This window comes from Canis lupus, chromosome 18 (genome assembly GCF_003254725.2).
Source record: "Canis lupus dingo isolate Sandy chromosome 18, ASM325472v2, whole genome shotgun sequence".
NCBI classification, from domain to species: domain Eukaryota; kingdom Metazoa; phylum Chordata; class Mammalia; order Carnivora; family Canidae; genus Canis; species Canis lupus.
In genome coordinates this window covers 27,321,948-27,337,840 of record NC_064260.1, presented here as the reverse complement: position 1 = coordinate 27,337,840, position 15,893 = coordinate 27,321,948, and the positions used below count along the sequence as shown (strand labels likewise).

The window sequence follows — 15,893 nt, the reverse complement described above, 5'->3', positions numbered from 1 at the left end:
CTGGGAAACGAACTAGGGGTGGTAGAAGGGGAGGAGGGCGGGGGGTGGGAGTGAATGGGTGACGGGCACTGGGTGTTATTCTGTATGTTAGTAAATTGAACACCAATAAAAAAAAAAAAGAATTTTTAAAAAAAATAAAAAAAAAAAACAAAAAAAGCCTAATACAAAAAAAAAAAAAAAAAAAAAAAAAAAAAAAAAAAATAAAAAAAGCAATTCAGAGATTATCTTCTTTTATACATTTCTTTATAAGAAATTTTTTATAAATTTCTTCCTCATGTCCAAGAGGGAGACATGAAGAGCTTTAACGTATATCAAAAAAGCACAGATAAAACTCCGACTTCTGAAAAAGCTCAGACCAAAAGCCCCCTTCTTTTCCCCCAAAGGAAGAAGCAAACATTTGTGGCTGTGTGGTAATGATGAGGAAAAGAAGTTCTAGGAGTTGTTTGCTTTTGTTTCATTTTAGGCGATTAACAATTTACTGACAAACAAGCAAACAACACACACACACACACACACACACAGAATAAAGACCACCTCCCCCCAGACAAACAAACATACAAAGACAAAGAGAACTGCAAGTGTTCAATCGATACCAGTTGTCCCTCAAATCTTGTAATTTGACATCAGTTGCATCAACCCACATGGGTGTTCGGCTCCAGCCCACGGGGCTCACGCTGATTGTTAGGTGGCAGCTTCCCACCCCAACCCTCGTATCCACGCTGCTCATTTGCCTAATTTGCTCGTCCAGTGTAAAAACCCACAAACAGCAATAAACACCTGAGCTTTGCTTTGTGGATGATTTCCTCCCAGTTTGGACATGGGAGAAAAAATACTAATTTGAGCAGATATTTTGCTTTACCTCAACTCCCCACTAAGAGGTACAGTGGGAAAGTGCAGGCTTCCCATCTGGAATACGTCGCCCAGTGCCCACAAGCCCGTGTTTCAGCGTTTCTGGGCCCTGCAGCAGCGGGAGAAGGGTCTGGGCCTCCAGCTGCGTCCTGGGTGCCGTGCTCCACGGTCTGCACGGAGGCCGTGGCCTGGTGCCCGTGTCTGCTGCCCGCGCCCCGGGGACTGCACTGAGATGACCGTCACCGCTCTGTGTGGCCCAAGGGACAGGAAGCAGCTTGACAGCAGCCGGGCACGGGGCCGAGGGCTGGGCTGAACGTGCCAGGCCTCGCCCCCCACATCACAGGCCTCGTAGCCAATCTACACCGAGGCAAGGATGGTTTTGCCTCCTGAGAAATCAGCCAGAGCTTTGAACAACCAACAGATAGTTATCACATCATCTTAGTGGGTTTCAAGTTCCAGAACGACAGCACCTGGGCCCACACAGTGCTAAGCCAGTGTAGCCCAGGGGTAGTTCTCGGGTGTGGGTCCACGGAGTGACCCCAACCATCAGATTGGCACCCCTCCAAGAACAGACACTTGGAAGAGCCAACGAGTAATGACCGAGTTCTGCTCTCCAAGGGAGCCACCTGTACTAAGCAAGGAATAGACGCCTAGGCCCCATGTGTGGGTTACAGTAACGGGACCCACGAGACGCTGAATGCCTGATGTAATCGGACATAAAGTCACATTGCAGACAATTGGGGACATTTGATGTGAGGATGGAATAACACATGGAGAAAAGCTGAACTCAAGAGTATGAATTTGTTTGTGTGTTTTGGGAGACCTCAGGGCTGCTCATAATATTCCAATTCTCAATCTTTAGGGCATGGACCGTGTTTGGCATATCCTGTGCTTTGACTCAGGTGTGACCGTGTGTCTTCCTTTAGTAAACAGAACCTGAAAGAAAGCTCTGGGCTTCACTTTTGAGAGGCAGGCAGGTAAGAGGTAGCGCCCAGCCTGCCCGACTGCCACGACCACCAGTGAGGCTCTTGACCAAGGTGGAGGCCCTCGGCCTGGGCCTGGGCCCCTGATGAGAACCACCATGGCCAACATGGACACCAGGTACTGGTGAGAAATCAACGTATGTTGTTTTGAACTACTGACGTTTGGAGATAGTTTGAACTTCATTGAAAACAGCCTTCCCTGAAAAAAAAAAAAAAAAAAAAGTCAATCTAATCTGACACAATTTAAGGCAGAGAATCCTGAATGCGCCCATCTCAGGTCAACCCGAGGATTGGAAATAATTCCATCAGTAATCATTCGGTGCCGTGAGCCATTCACGTTGCCTCATGGACTCCTCTTTACCTGATTATCCCCTCCGACGTAGCTGCCAGTGAGGACGTTTCCTACCGTGTAGCCTGCAGGGACGTGATACACTAATTGGCTGTTAGGAAACATCTGCGTTGCCTGTCAGTTCTACTCCTTCATTGTCAAACTAACTCCTTGGCACCCCAAATTATCCATCAGATTTCTGTTAGTTCGGTCAATGGAGCGCTGGCCAAGAGACTGACCACATGAGCATAGACCCCATGGGCTAAAGCAGGGTTGGGGAGTCACACTACTGTTTCTGAGATGAGGAGACAAGGAGGTGGGGAGGCGGTGAGGGAGACATGACGGGGACAGGGAGGGAAAGGTCGGGCTATTTTGAACAAGATTCTTGTTTAAATTCTGCTCTCACGACGTGACCAACCGCCCCTTAGTCCTTCCAACTCAGATGAAGTTGAACTATGTTTACACTTTTCTAACCAGTGCTCTTCAGACCTTTAATTCTGGGTGAGAGGGCAGGTGGGGAAAAGTGAAAACAGGGGTGCCCCTGCTATCCCTATTGGACTTCCAGATTGCCTCATGTGCTTGGATATTTGTTGAGCAAATAACCTCCTCCATCAAACTGACAGGTCTTTTTGGTTAACTTGTTTCCATAATAAATGTTCCATCACCTACATCTATTTTTATTAAACAAGGTGTGGTGAGGCCGGAGGGAAGATTTTATACAGTCAGTGGGCACTTCTATCTCCAGCAGCTATTGTATTTTTAATTTACGTTTTTACATCACATTAGAACAACATGTCCCAGATTATGGATGTCAGGCTTGTAATAAGATTGTGTCCTTTGGTCGCCAGGTTTCGTAGGAATTCACGGACGGGTTACACCACTTGAGACCAACAAGTACTTGACAGCACCTGACTTATAAATTACTCAAGTTTCTTCAGCTGTTGATTGATTTCTAGACATAAATAACAAAGGAAATGCCAGAGTAATAATTCATCCATCCTTCTTGGTCCTGACTGTGTTTCAGAAACATTGCTTATTTTGCTTGGTTTCTGGCTGGACTTTCAATGTATTTCCTCTCTCTCACGTTGCCTTTGCTTTTGCTCTTTCAGATTATCATCCCGAGGAAAGAACAGCAAAAGTCTTAAATCCGTGTGACGAAAGCCAAACTTTTACACACCCACAACCACCGATTCTGAACTGAGTTTGCTAGAAAGAGGCCGACGCACAACCTTGAAAAGAAAACGACATTCATTACACCCGTCTGCCTGTTGAATTGACGTTAGAGCTGCAGCCTGGTATTTGAGACTGTTCACGGTGTTGCTCTCACTTGTTCATTGCTTCCCTCCTTCCCTTCCATCATTCTTTCCTCCTTCCCTGTCACTCACTCCTCCCTTCCCTACTTTCTCTCCTCAATAAAATATTTATTAGTGTCTAAAACGTGCTTCTTAAGCTCAACTGGACTAGTTATCATACCCCGGTCATATTTCATTTGTTTCAACCTCTGTGCCCTTGCTCACATTGTCTTTACCCAAAACACTCTCTAATTCTAAAGCCATCTGATGTATTTACTCTCCCACCGAGCCTTTGGCAAACACTTGAGTCTGTATGCGACCTTTGTACCTCTTTCTTACGGCATTTACCTAAGTCTTTATTATTTTAGAATTCTTTGTATTTAGAATTCTTTGTATTTTGGAATTCTTACCTTTTTAATCCTTCTAGACTGTTAACATGCTGTTCATGGGAGGAGACTTTGTCTAATTTTGTCTGATGCACCTGCAATGCCTCGCATAGAATCTATGAAAAAAAAAAAACCCTAAACAAAACTGAAATAATGACAATAAATATTAACAGAAAGAACACAACACTAGAGGGCAAACACATCGGAGTTCGAGACTTCTCTCTAATTTACAGAGTTGAAATTGTGAAGAACCCTTTGCATCTCAATTGCCTTGTGCATAAAGTGTAAATAACTACAGCCTTTTCTTTTTCCCTCCCCTTGGAACATTTACAACTTCAAAATTTATGACTCCAATACAGGCCTTCTGTTAAATGATTCAACATCAGATAAATCAGAGGATCTCCCTCTCATAGGCAGAGGCTCTAAAACATGCAAAGACAATTTTACAGACTCTCTGGATGAAAGATTTAACATATCAAACCTCTTTGATGTAATAATAGCGATATTGAGCTCTTTTTTATTGAGCTCTCATGAGCAGCATGTACTGGGCCAGGTATTTTAGATGATGTGCTCTATTCCTCCCCAGAACAAATAAACAAAATCACGAGATGGTGGATTCTTATTGTACCCACGTTACTCATGAGGAAACTGGAGCATAGTTAGGTTAAGGCATTTGATCCACCCAGAGTCAGAATATCAATCATGTCTGATGGTAAAGCCCATGACATTTCTACCAAATAAATTAAAACCTTTACATATTCTATCTACATACATTCATTGATCTCAATAGATACCATATTACTGTGCATTTGTCTATTGGGTTCCCCGTGTTTTTCTTTTAATAAGTTCTTAGTATATTCTAGATATAAATGTTTATAAGTTTATTTCATCTCCTCCCCCATCTATTACCTTTTAACTTTCTTCACATTTCCCTAACATAACAAAATTCTTAATTTGGGGTTTAATCAAATCAATACAGTATTTTGCCACAGTTTGCTCTTTTGTACCATTATTTTTATTGTCAAAAGCCTTTCCCAGAGTTAGATCATGAACTCATGCGCGTTTTCTAATAGATAAAACAAAACAAAGCAGGATTTAATCTTGGGTTAAATATGACTTGGTTAAATTTGCCTTAATAGTCTTTACTCAGTAAAATTCTAATCATTTTGGTTATCTATATTCTTCCAAAAGTGGCTGTGCTACTTTGCATTCCTAGCAGCCATGAGTGAGGGCTCTTGTTCCACATCCTAATCAGCATTTGTTGTTTCCAGTGTTTCCGGTTCTGGCCGCCCTAAGAGCTGCACAGTGGTATCTCACTGTTGTTTTAGTTTGCAGCCCCCTAATGACATAGGACATTGAACATCTTTGCATATACTTATTTGCCATCTGTATATATATTTTTGATGAGATGTCTGTTCAGGTCTTCTACCCACTTATATATATTTTTAACCAGGTTGCTGGTTTTCTTCTTGTTGAGTTTTAAGAGTTCTTTGGATATTTTGGATGATACTCGTTTATCAGTTTTCCTTCGCAAATACGTCTTCCCCATCTGTGGCTTGTCTTTCCACTGTCTTGACTTTTGCAGAGTAGAGGCATTTAATTTTAACAAAGTTCAGCTTGTCAATTATCTCTCTCAGATTTATCACATTTGAAGAGTCATCATGACACCCAAGGCCACCCAGGTTTTCTTCTGTTATCGTCTAAGAATTTAAAGTTTTGCGTTCCATGTTTAGGTTTGTGTGATCCAGCCTGAGCTGATTTTTGTGATCAGAATAATGTCTGTGTCTAGATTTGTGTGTGTGTGTAGATGTTCAGTTGTTCTAGCACCATTTGTTGGGAAGACTATCTTGTAAACGGTATTGTGTTTTAAGATGCAAATTCCAATCATTCATTGAAAATACATCGAAAAATGACCGACTTTTTAATTTTAAACTTCTATTCTGCAACCTTGTTGTTTTCTGAGCTTTGCAGGGAAGCTTGGAGGTTTTCACCTTTTGAGTACGATGTGTGCTGTAGGGCTTTTGGAATGTTCCTTATCAGGTTGAGGAAGTCCCCTCTCTTCCTAGTTTACTGGGAATTTTTTTAGGAATGGGTGTAGACCTAACTCTGGGAAACTGAACTAGGGGTGGTAGAAAGGGAGGTGGGCGGGGGGTGGGGGTTACTGGGTGATGGGCACTGAGGGGGGCACTTGGTGGGATGAGCACTGGGTGTTGTGCTATAGCTGGCAAATTGAACTCCAATAAAAATATTTAAAAAAAGAAAATAAAAGAAAAATGAAAAAAAAAGGAATGGGTGTTGATTTCTGTCGAATATTGTTTTCTTTATCTTGTGATAAGATCCTGTGATTTTCTTCTTTAGTCTGTTGATGTGATGGACTAACTTTAATTGATTTTCAAATGTTGAACCAGCTTTGCATACTTGGGATAAATTCCACTTGATTGTGGTTTATAATTATTTTTATTGATTTCTGGGTTTTATTTGCTAGTAATTTGTTGAAGTTTTTTTTTTTTTTTTGTCTACATTCATGAAAGATATTGGTCTGTAGTTGTTTTTTAGATTTTATTTATTTATTTAGGAGGCAGAGAGGGAGAAGCAGACCCCCCTACTGAGCTGAGAGCCTGACGTGGGGCTCAATCCCAGGACCCCGAGATCATGACCTGAGCTGAAGGCAGACACTTAACTGAGCCCCGCAGGCACCTCAGTCTAAAGATTTTTTATGTCTTCCTCTAGTTTTGGTGGTGAGTAATGTTGGCTTCGTAGGATGAGTTACAAAGTATTCCTTTTCCTTCCAGTCTGTGAAAAAGATTTTAAAGAATTAGCGTAATTTTTTCCTTCAATGTTTGGTAGAATTCACCAGTGAATGCGTCTGGGTCTCCTACTTTCTGTTTTGGAAGATTATTATTATTTTTAAAGATTTTATTTATTCATTCATGAGACACAGAGAGGCAGAGACACAGGCAGAGGGAGAAGCAGGCTCCATGCAGGGAGCCCAATGCGGAACTCGATCCCAGGACCCCAGGGTCACGACCTGGGCTGAAGGCAGATGCTCAACTGCTGAGCCACCCAGGTGTCCCGGAAGATTATTAATTATTGATTCAAATTTTAAAATAGATATAAACCTATTCAAATTGCCTACTACTTGTGTGAGTTTTGCCAGATTATGTTTTTCAGAGAAATGACCCATTTCATCTAGGTTATAACATTTATGGGCATAGATAGATTCATAATATAACTTTATCATCCTTTCAATGGATATGTAATGATTTATTCTCTTTTTTTTCCCCCTGTTATTAGTAATCCAGATGCTCTCTTTTTTCTTTAGATAGCCTGGCTCGAGGTTTATCAATTTCATTGATCTAAAAAAACAAAACAAAACAAAACAAAAATGCAACCAGGGCACCTGTTTGGCTCAGTTGGTTGGATAGTCAACTCTTGGTTCTGGCTCAGGTCATGATCTCGGGGTCCTAAGATCAGACCCCACACCACGCTCCTCATTCAGTGGGGAGTCTGCCTAAGATTCTCTCTCCCTCTCTCTCTGACTCTCTGCCCCTCCTTCCACTTGCACATGCTCTCTCTCTCTAAAAAAAAAATAACAATAATAAATAAATCTTAAAAAAAAGAAACTCTGCTTTTGGTTTTATTGATTCAGACTGATTTCCTATTTTCAGTTATATTGGTTTCTGCTCTAGTATTTCTTCTGTGTACTTTGGATTTAATTTGTTCTTTTTTTTCTAGTTTCCTAAGGTGAGAGATTATATTACTGATTGTGGATGTTTTTCCTTACCAATATAGTCATTCAATGCTATGAATTTCCCTCTAAGCACTGTCTTTGCTTCATGCCACACGATTTGCTTCAATATTTAGTTAGTTCCAAATCTTTTCTTATATTTCTCTTGTGATTTCTCCTTGAACCCCTTCTGTTATTTAGAAATGTGTTATTTAATCTCCAACTATTTTGGAGTCTTCCAGATATCTTTTTGTTAATGATTTCTAGTTTAATCCCATGGTGATCTAACAGCAGACATTGTATGAGCTCTATGCTCTTATGTTTGTTAAGGTGTGTCGTGGCGCCTCAAATATAACCTTTGTTGATGGTTATTCCACATGAGCTTGAGAAGAACATGCATCCTGTTCTTGTTGGATGACGCAGTTTATAGATGTTCATGACAAACGATGGACTGATGGTGTGTTACAAGCTTCAGCTATGTTCTTACCTTGTTCTGCCATTTTTTACAGAGGAGCGTTGAATTCTCCAGTTATAATGGTGGATTCATGTATCTCTCCTTGCAGTTCAATCAGTTTATGTCTTACGTTTTATGACACCCTGATGTTAGGCCAGACACATCAGTAATTGTTGTAGCTTCTTGGAGAACTGACTCCATCATTACGGAATGCCCCTCTTTATTCCGGATGACTTTCATCGTTCTGCACCAACATTAATACAGCTTCCCCCACTTCCTTTTTTTTTTTTTTTTTTAAATTATTTTATTTTATTTATTTATGATAGGCACACAGTGAGAGAGAGAGGCAGAGACATAGGCAGAGGGAGAAGCAGGCTCCATACACTGGGAGCCCGACGTGGGATTCGATCCCAGGTCTCCAGGATCACGCCCTGGGCCAAAGGCAGGCGCTAAACCGCTGCGCCACCCAGGGATCCCCCCCACTTCCTTTTGATTAGTGTTAGTTCACAGTCACCCTGTCACATTTAATCTTATGTGTATTTACATCCAAAGGGGATTTCTTGTAGACAGCATATGCTTGGGTCTTGTTTTTGATTCCCTCTGACAACCTCTGGGTTTTAAAGGTATAATTAGACCACTGACCTTTAAAGTGATTATTGGTATAGCTGAATATCTACCATGTTTATTAATAATTTCTATTTGTTGCCCTGTTCTTTGTTCCTATTTTTGTTTCCCACTCCCCTTCTGCCTTTTTTGTCTTAACTGAGCATTTTATATGATTGCATTTGCTCCCCTTTCTTAGTATGTCAGTTATACTTCTTTATTCAGTGGTTGCTCTAAATTTTGCGATATACCTTTACAACTAATCTGAATCCAATTTCAGATTTTTAAATTAATTAATTTTTAAAATATTTTATTTAAATTCAATTTGCCAACATATAGTGTAACACCCAGTGCTCATCCCATCAAGTGCCTTCCTCAGTCCTGTCACCCAGTCACCCCATTCCCCTGCCCACCTCCCCTTCTGCAAGCCTTGGTTTCCAAAAGTTACAAGTCTCTTATGGTTTGCCTTCCTAATTTTTCCCCATTCAGTTTCCCTCCTTTCCCTTATGGTCCCTTTCACTACTTTTTATATTCCACATATGAGTGAAACCATATGATGGTTGTCCTTCTCTGACTGATTTATTTCACTCAGTATAATACCCTCCAGTTCCATCCATGTCAAAGTAAATGGTACGTACTGAATCCAATTTCAAATAACATTATACCACTTCACGAGTAGTGCAATTATCTTATAATAATAAAATAAACCTGATTCCTCCTTCTTTTCCATTATTGTTGTCATTTACTTCACTAATAAATAAGCATACCTGAGCTTATATAAACACATATGTATGTATACATATATATGTGTGTGCGTGTGTATAATTGAATATATCATTGCTATTATTATTTTGATTAAGAATAAGAAAAATAAAATATTTTTTAAAAATATTTTTTATTTACTCCTTCTTTGATGCTCTTTTTTATGTATATTTGAGTTTCTGACCTATATCACTTTCCTTCTCTCTGAAGAACTTAGTTAACATTTCTTGCAGGAATGTCTACTGGCAACAAAATCCCTCAATTTTTGTTTGTCAGAGAAAGCTTTTATTTTGCCTGTATTTTGTAAGGATAATATCACAGGGTACAGAGTTCTACGTTGTTGGATTTTTTTCTCAACATTTTAAATATTTCATTCCACTCTCCCTGCTTACATAGATTTCTGAGGAGAAAAAAAAACAAAAACAAAAACAACAACAACAAAAAGCAAAAACAAAAACAAAACAAAACAAAAACAAAACAAAAAGAAAGATTTCTGAGGAGAGGTCAGCAGTAATTCTTTCCTTTGTCTATATATAGGTAAGGTGTTATTTTCCTCTGTCTTATTTCAGGATATTTTTTTTTTTATTTCAGGATATTTATCTTTTATTTACTGCAGTTTGAATAAGATATGCCTGGGTGTAGATTTTTGGGACACTTATCCTGCTTGATATTCTCTGAACTTCTTGGATCTATATTTGACAGTAATTTGGGAAAATTCTCAGTAATTTCAAATATGTCTTCTGTTAATTTATCATTTTTCTTTTCCTCTAGTATTCCTATCACATACATGTCCCACAGTTTTTGAACATTGTCTTCCTTTTTTGTCTTTGCTATTTTGTTCTGGAAGTTTCTGTTGACCTATCCTCAACTTACAGATTCTTTTCTCAGCCACTTCTCGTGTAATGAGCCCATTGAAGGTATTCTTCATATCTGATGCAGTGGGTTTGTTTTTTATCTCTAGTATTTTTTATTCTTAGAATTTTGATATCTTTGCTTGCATTGCCCATCTTTACCTACATGCTGCCTACTTACCTATTAGAACCTTTAGCATATTAATCATAGCTGTTTTAAATTAATGGTCTGATAATTTCAACCTCCTTGCCATATCTGAGTCTGGTTCTTATGCTTGTTTTATCTCTTCAAACTGTGATTTTTGGCTTTAGAAAGCTTTGTAATATTTTCTTGATAGCTTGATATTATATACTGGGTTAAAGACTGCTGTAAATAGGCCCTTAGTAATATGGCAGTAAGGTATAGGGGGAATGGATGCATTCTATTGTCTATGATTAGGTCTTAGTTTTTAAGACCTACTTTGCCCTTGGGCTGTGAACTTGACAAGAACTTTTCAGCCCCTCTCTCCCTTCAACGGGACAAAATAGCTGGAGTGGGGCATAAGTTGGATATTCCCCTTCCCCCAGATTGGTTAGGCTCTGATAAAACTCCAATAGTTTAAGCTATGATAAAATTGTTTCTTCTGAGACTAAGCCTTTAAACAAGCAAACACACACAGAATGATCTGGTGCATTTATAAATGATTACTTTCCTCCTCTCTATGAAAAAGGCACAAAGGGATTTTTTTTTCTCTAGTATTTGCTATAATAATCTGATCCAGCTCCTGGAGATAAAATTCAAAAAAGTGTGGAGGCCCTCCTATAACTGGGATGCTCTGGAATTTTTTACTCCCAGACTTGTCCACATTGAGCCTCAAGAAATGCGCCACTTATAGTTGATGTGTTCCTGTCCTGCCCCTGGTTCTCACAGAGATGTCTGCTCCTGAGTTTCTGCTCCAGTAAATTGTGATTATCTGTATTTTTCTCTGTCTCTCCAATTCTGAAGCCATTGGTTTGCCATGTAATCTCACTTTTTCTAAAAGATCTAAATAGAGTTGTTGATTTTTCACTTTGTTCAGCTTTTTACTTACTATTAGGATAGATGCTACTGAGCTCCTTGCATAATGGACTTAAAACCATAAATTCTGATGTATTTTTAATAAACATCTTAGTTTAGGATAGATTTAGATTTAAAGAATTGTCACAAAAATAGTACGTAGAATTCTCATACCCTTCATGTCCAGTTTCCCCTTTCACTAACATCTTACATTAATATGGTAGGTTAGTCCAAAGTAATGAGTCAATATTGACACATTATTATTAAATGAAGTCCATACTTTATTCAGATTCCCTTAGTTTTTACCTAATTTCCTTTTTCTGATCCAGGATCCTATCCAGAATACCACATCACATTTAATCATCAAGTCTCTTTAGTTCTCTTGGCTGTGATAATAACTACCATACTTTTTACGACTGATTTGTCCATTTTTGCTTAATTTATGAATATTCTCCCTTATGTCCCTGCATATACTTTTTAAAATTAATTTAAATCATTGCTTTCTTTTTTAAAAAATTCATGTAATAGATAATGCTCTCTCTAATGTTTTCTTTTAATGTTGTATTTCCCAAGCATCTAGTTATTTTGGTGAAGGTCTCTAAAAATTCTGGGTGGATTGGGTACAGAGAAGTAGCTGAAGCAAAGGTTCAAGTAGTCTGGGTTCTTCCTGTGAATTTAGAGTTGAGAGGGGATGTACCTCAGAGTTGCTGTCATCCACCTCCTTTGCTGCCTTTCCACTAGATAGATAATATGATCATGGGATCTCATTTAAATCCTTTGAACATCAAGCTAGCTAAAGGAAGAAATATTCTCTTTAGATGGGGAGGGGATTTGGAAGGGGGAGGAGTGTTAGGGTGAGTAAAACCGTCCATATAATCCCATCAGGTTGAGCTTGGCTTCAGCATCACTGACACCAAGTAGCCCAAGCAACAGCTCCTGACTATTGACTCTCTGAGGGATCAGGAAAGCCAGAAATCCTTCAAGCTGGGGAGGAGGGGAGCAAAAAGACCTTTAATAATCTCCACAACCTCTCTGTTCTTGGTACATCATCCCTAGTGCTGCAAGGTTGCCACTTGCCACACATCAGTTCATATAAATGCTTGGTATCCTCAGGGATTTTGCACAAAAACTCTTAGATCCAAACTTTCTTCCCTGACCTGTTGTTTCTCTGACATTGTTTGGAAGAAGGAATCCATAGTCTGTGCTAGTTTTCTGTATTTTCAGGAAGCAATGGAGGCTCAGAAATTCTAAGGTCCTGAAGCTAGTGAGAAACAGATATAGGATACAGACTAATATCAAAGGATGCAAAAGCCTATATGTTTTCCACTTTCCAAACAGCTTTTTATGCCTACAGGCCCAGGATGTCAAACATAACACAGATCCCTGGAGTACAGAGACTACGGTGAAAACCAATAAAGTCTTGTGGGTGCACCATGTATCTGAAACGGAATTTTGATGGACAACCCTCCTGGCAGGGTATCTCCCAAATTTAACAGCAATTTAAAGAGGATAAAGAGGAATAACTATTGTACCTCTTTTTGTTATCACCCATTTATTCACTCATTAACTTAGTCATTTATTATAAACTTACTAAGAACTCTACATATTAAATATAAAAGAATGAGAAAAAACAGACAAATTACTTACTTTTATGGATAATTTTCTATTTTCTAGTAGGAGTAGTCAGATATAATTTTCACATTAAACATACCCATCCATTAAAAGTATATGGTTGATACTCAGTTGTACCTATGAGAGCTACAGATCTAGGTAGTCTAATACAAGAAGTGTGTAATGATGATCTCCAGTATTCTCCAGAACTCTCTCCTCTGTTTCTACCAATAATTGATCCATGCTCTTTTCTTACTCCTATTGATTGCACGTTGCTCTGCAAAATTGTTATTAAGTCAAGACAGACAATCTGGATTTGATTAATTTTCAAAAAAACATTTGCCAAAGAAATAAATCTCTAAGTTGAACATTAGAAGAATATTGGGGGTAAGATGAGGTCAAAGCTTTTGCAGTTCCCAGAAATTATGTACATCAAAGACCAAGCCAGCAAGCTTATCTTGCAAAGAAATAGAAGTAGATCCAAACAAACGGACAAAAATCTTCCTGATTTTTCTTCGCTATGGAATTATAAACTATTGACTAAAGGGAACAAACTCCTTAGAAATGGATGCCAGCAGATAAGAAAATAAAATCACTCCTAACAATGGGCTCTAGGATTATGTGCTTAAAAGATTTCTCTCTCACTAGCTTATCAGGCAACCAAAAAATTAAAAGCAATTTGCACTGGAAACAGAGAGACACTCTGATGGTTACACTCCACGCAGCACTCCAGAAAAGCCAATAAAACCAATTACTGGGCAGTTGTGTTGCTCATTAGATGATCAGCATAAGCAAATAACATGGTCCAGAATCAATCACCTCCTTCTCCTAGAAGTACAGGGAGGGTGGTACAAGGATGAGGAGGGGCCACCCCAGGGTAGGCCTGGCTCTTCTGGGTCAGCTTTTGAAAGCAGCTGCTATTTGGGACACCTGAGTGGCTCAGTGGTTGAGCGTTTGCCTTTGGCTCAGGGTGTGATCCTGAGATCTGGGATCGAGTCCCACATCAGGCTCCCTGCATGGAGCCTGCCTCTCCCTCTGCCTGTCTCTGCCTCTCTCTCTGTGTCTCTCATGAATAAATAAAAAAATATTTTAAAAAATGAAAGCAACTGCTATTTGACACGATGCATGCACAAAAATGTGTTCCTGTGAGAGGCCATCAAGTTCCCTCACTAACACACTGAGAGGTACAAGGAGGGAAAAGAGAAGAGCCCCACCTACAAACCTGTCATAACAACTTCCACAATACAGTAAGCACAGGCAACTGATGGTTCTAAGAGCCGAAAAAAGTTAGAAGAAATAAAGGAATTCTTATTCTTGAAAAAGAGTGGAAAAAAAAGGAACAAGAGGCTTAGCTCTCCAGTTTAGATGCTTATTGTGGTCAGCCAAAGCACCCTCGATGAGGGGCTCGGAAATTATGTCACCCCAATCACATTTGAAAATTCTGGGTGTATTGGGTGCACGTGCATGCACACACGTTATCAAAGCTTCTCCTTCCCAGCATAATATCCAAGAGCCTTCAAGGGGAAAATGACGTAACGGTCTTAAATATGATCTAATCCATTCTATCAGTATTTCTCCACTGGTGTGATTTTTGTCGACCACCTCATGGGACCATGTCACAATATCTGGAGATCTTACTGGCTATCACAGCCGAGGAGGATGTTATTGGCATCTAGTGGGTAAAAGCCGAGGATGTTGGTGAACATTGTACGATGCACAGAACAGTTCTCCTCTAATAAAAAATTATCTAGTCCAAGATATTACCAGGGCCAAAGTTGAGAATACATGCAATATATGACAGTAGACAAAACCCAGTTATTTGTGAAATATGGGTCACTGTTTTATTTCATCACACTATATTTATTTCAAACTTTCATTAATAGGTATTAGAAATAAATCTTAAGATGTCATAGCTCGGGTAAAGATCCAACACTGGCAAAGGGGCCTGGTTAGATTGTGTCCCCTCTCAACTTCACAGAATAATGCTGTCCCACAATCACGAACATCTCTATTTTAACAAAGGAAAAGAAAACTATTCCTTTTCATCCAGTTGGGGAATATGCTGCAGAGAAGTCAAATTTATCTTACCATTGAGATCTTTGCCCTTCTTCCTCTGGAGCTGAACACTTTAATACTTCAATAATCAGGAGTATAACATTGTTGGTGCAAGTTAAAGGCACCCATACACACTTCTTTCTTTTCTTTTCTTTTTTTTTTTATGATAGTCACATAAAAAAAAGAGAGAGAGAGAGAGAAGCAGAGACACAGGGAGAGGGAGAAGCAGGCTCCATGCACCGGGAGCCCGACGTGGGATTCGATCCCGGGTCTCCAGGATCGTGCCCTGGAGGCAGGCACTAAACCGCTGCACTACCCAGGGATCCCTACACTTCTTTCTTTTCTATAAAGTAAGTGATGTCTTCCATCAAGATAGTTGGTACAGAACTAAAATGGTCCATAGACCTTCTGATTCAGTCTCTCAGGATAGAAACTCACCTACTACATACCAGACACTTTGCTAGGAACTGAAGCATTGATATGAAGACAAATACCATTTTCTTCCTCCCCAAACTTACACTTATGTGATCTGCATGAGAGACAGTGTTCATGGATAAGTAAACACAATTATTGCGGTAGGAAGAATATTCTCCCCTCCTCTAATAAAAGTTCACTCCCTAATCCCCAGAACCTATGAGTATTTTTCTTACATGGTAAAATAGAATTTAAATGGCAGGAAGAATTAAAGTTGCTAATCAGCTGACCTCACAATAGGATTAGATTGTCCACATAGGCCTACATGTAATCAGGAGGATCTTAACTGGAAGAGAGAAGTAGAAGAGGAAGAAACAAGAGTAAGAAGATGTGAGAAGGATCTGACCTGCCATCACTGGGCCCAAGGAACGAAGGCAGACTCTAGAAGTTGGAAAGGGCAAGGAAATGGATTCTCTCCTGGAATCTCAAGAAGGAATACAATCCGGCCAACACCTTGGTTTTAGTCCAATGAGAGCCATGTT

General features: G+C 39.5%; 1 long non-coding RNA gene across 1 annotated transcript; it reads right to left on the bottom strand.

Moving 5' to 3' along the window:
- Positions 1 to 221: 221 nt before the first annotated feature.
- On the bottom strand, positions 222 to 15,613 carry LOC112663507 (uncharacterized). The gene is made up of 3 exons (XR_003139300.3): positions 15,376 to 15,613; positions 3,863 to 3,954; positions 222 to 2,031 (listed from the first exon to the last, which is right to left on the bottom strand). It is a non-coding gene; the product is annotated as an uncharacterized LOC112663507 (long non-coding RNA).
- Between the last annotated feature and the right edge of the window lie 280 nt (positions 15,614 to 15,893).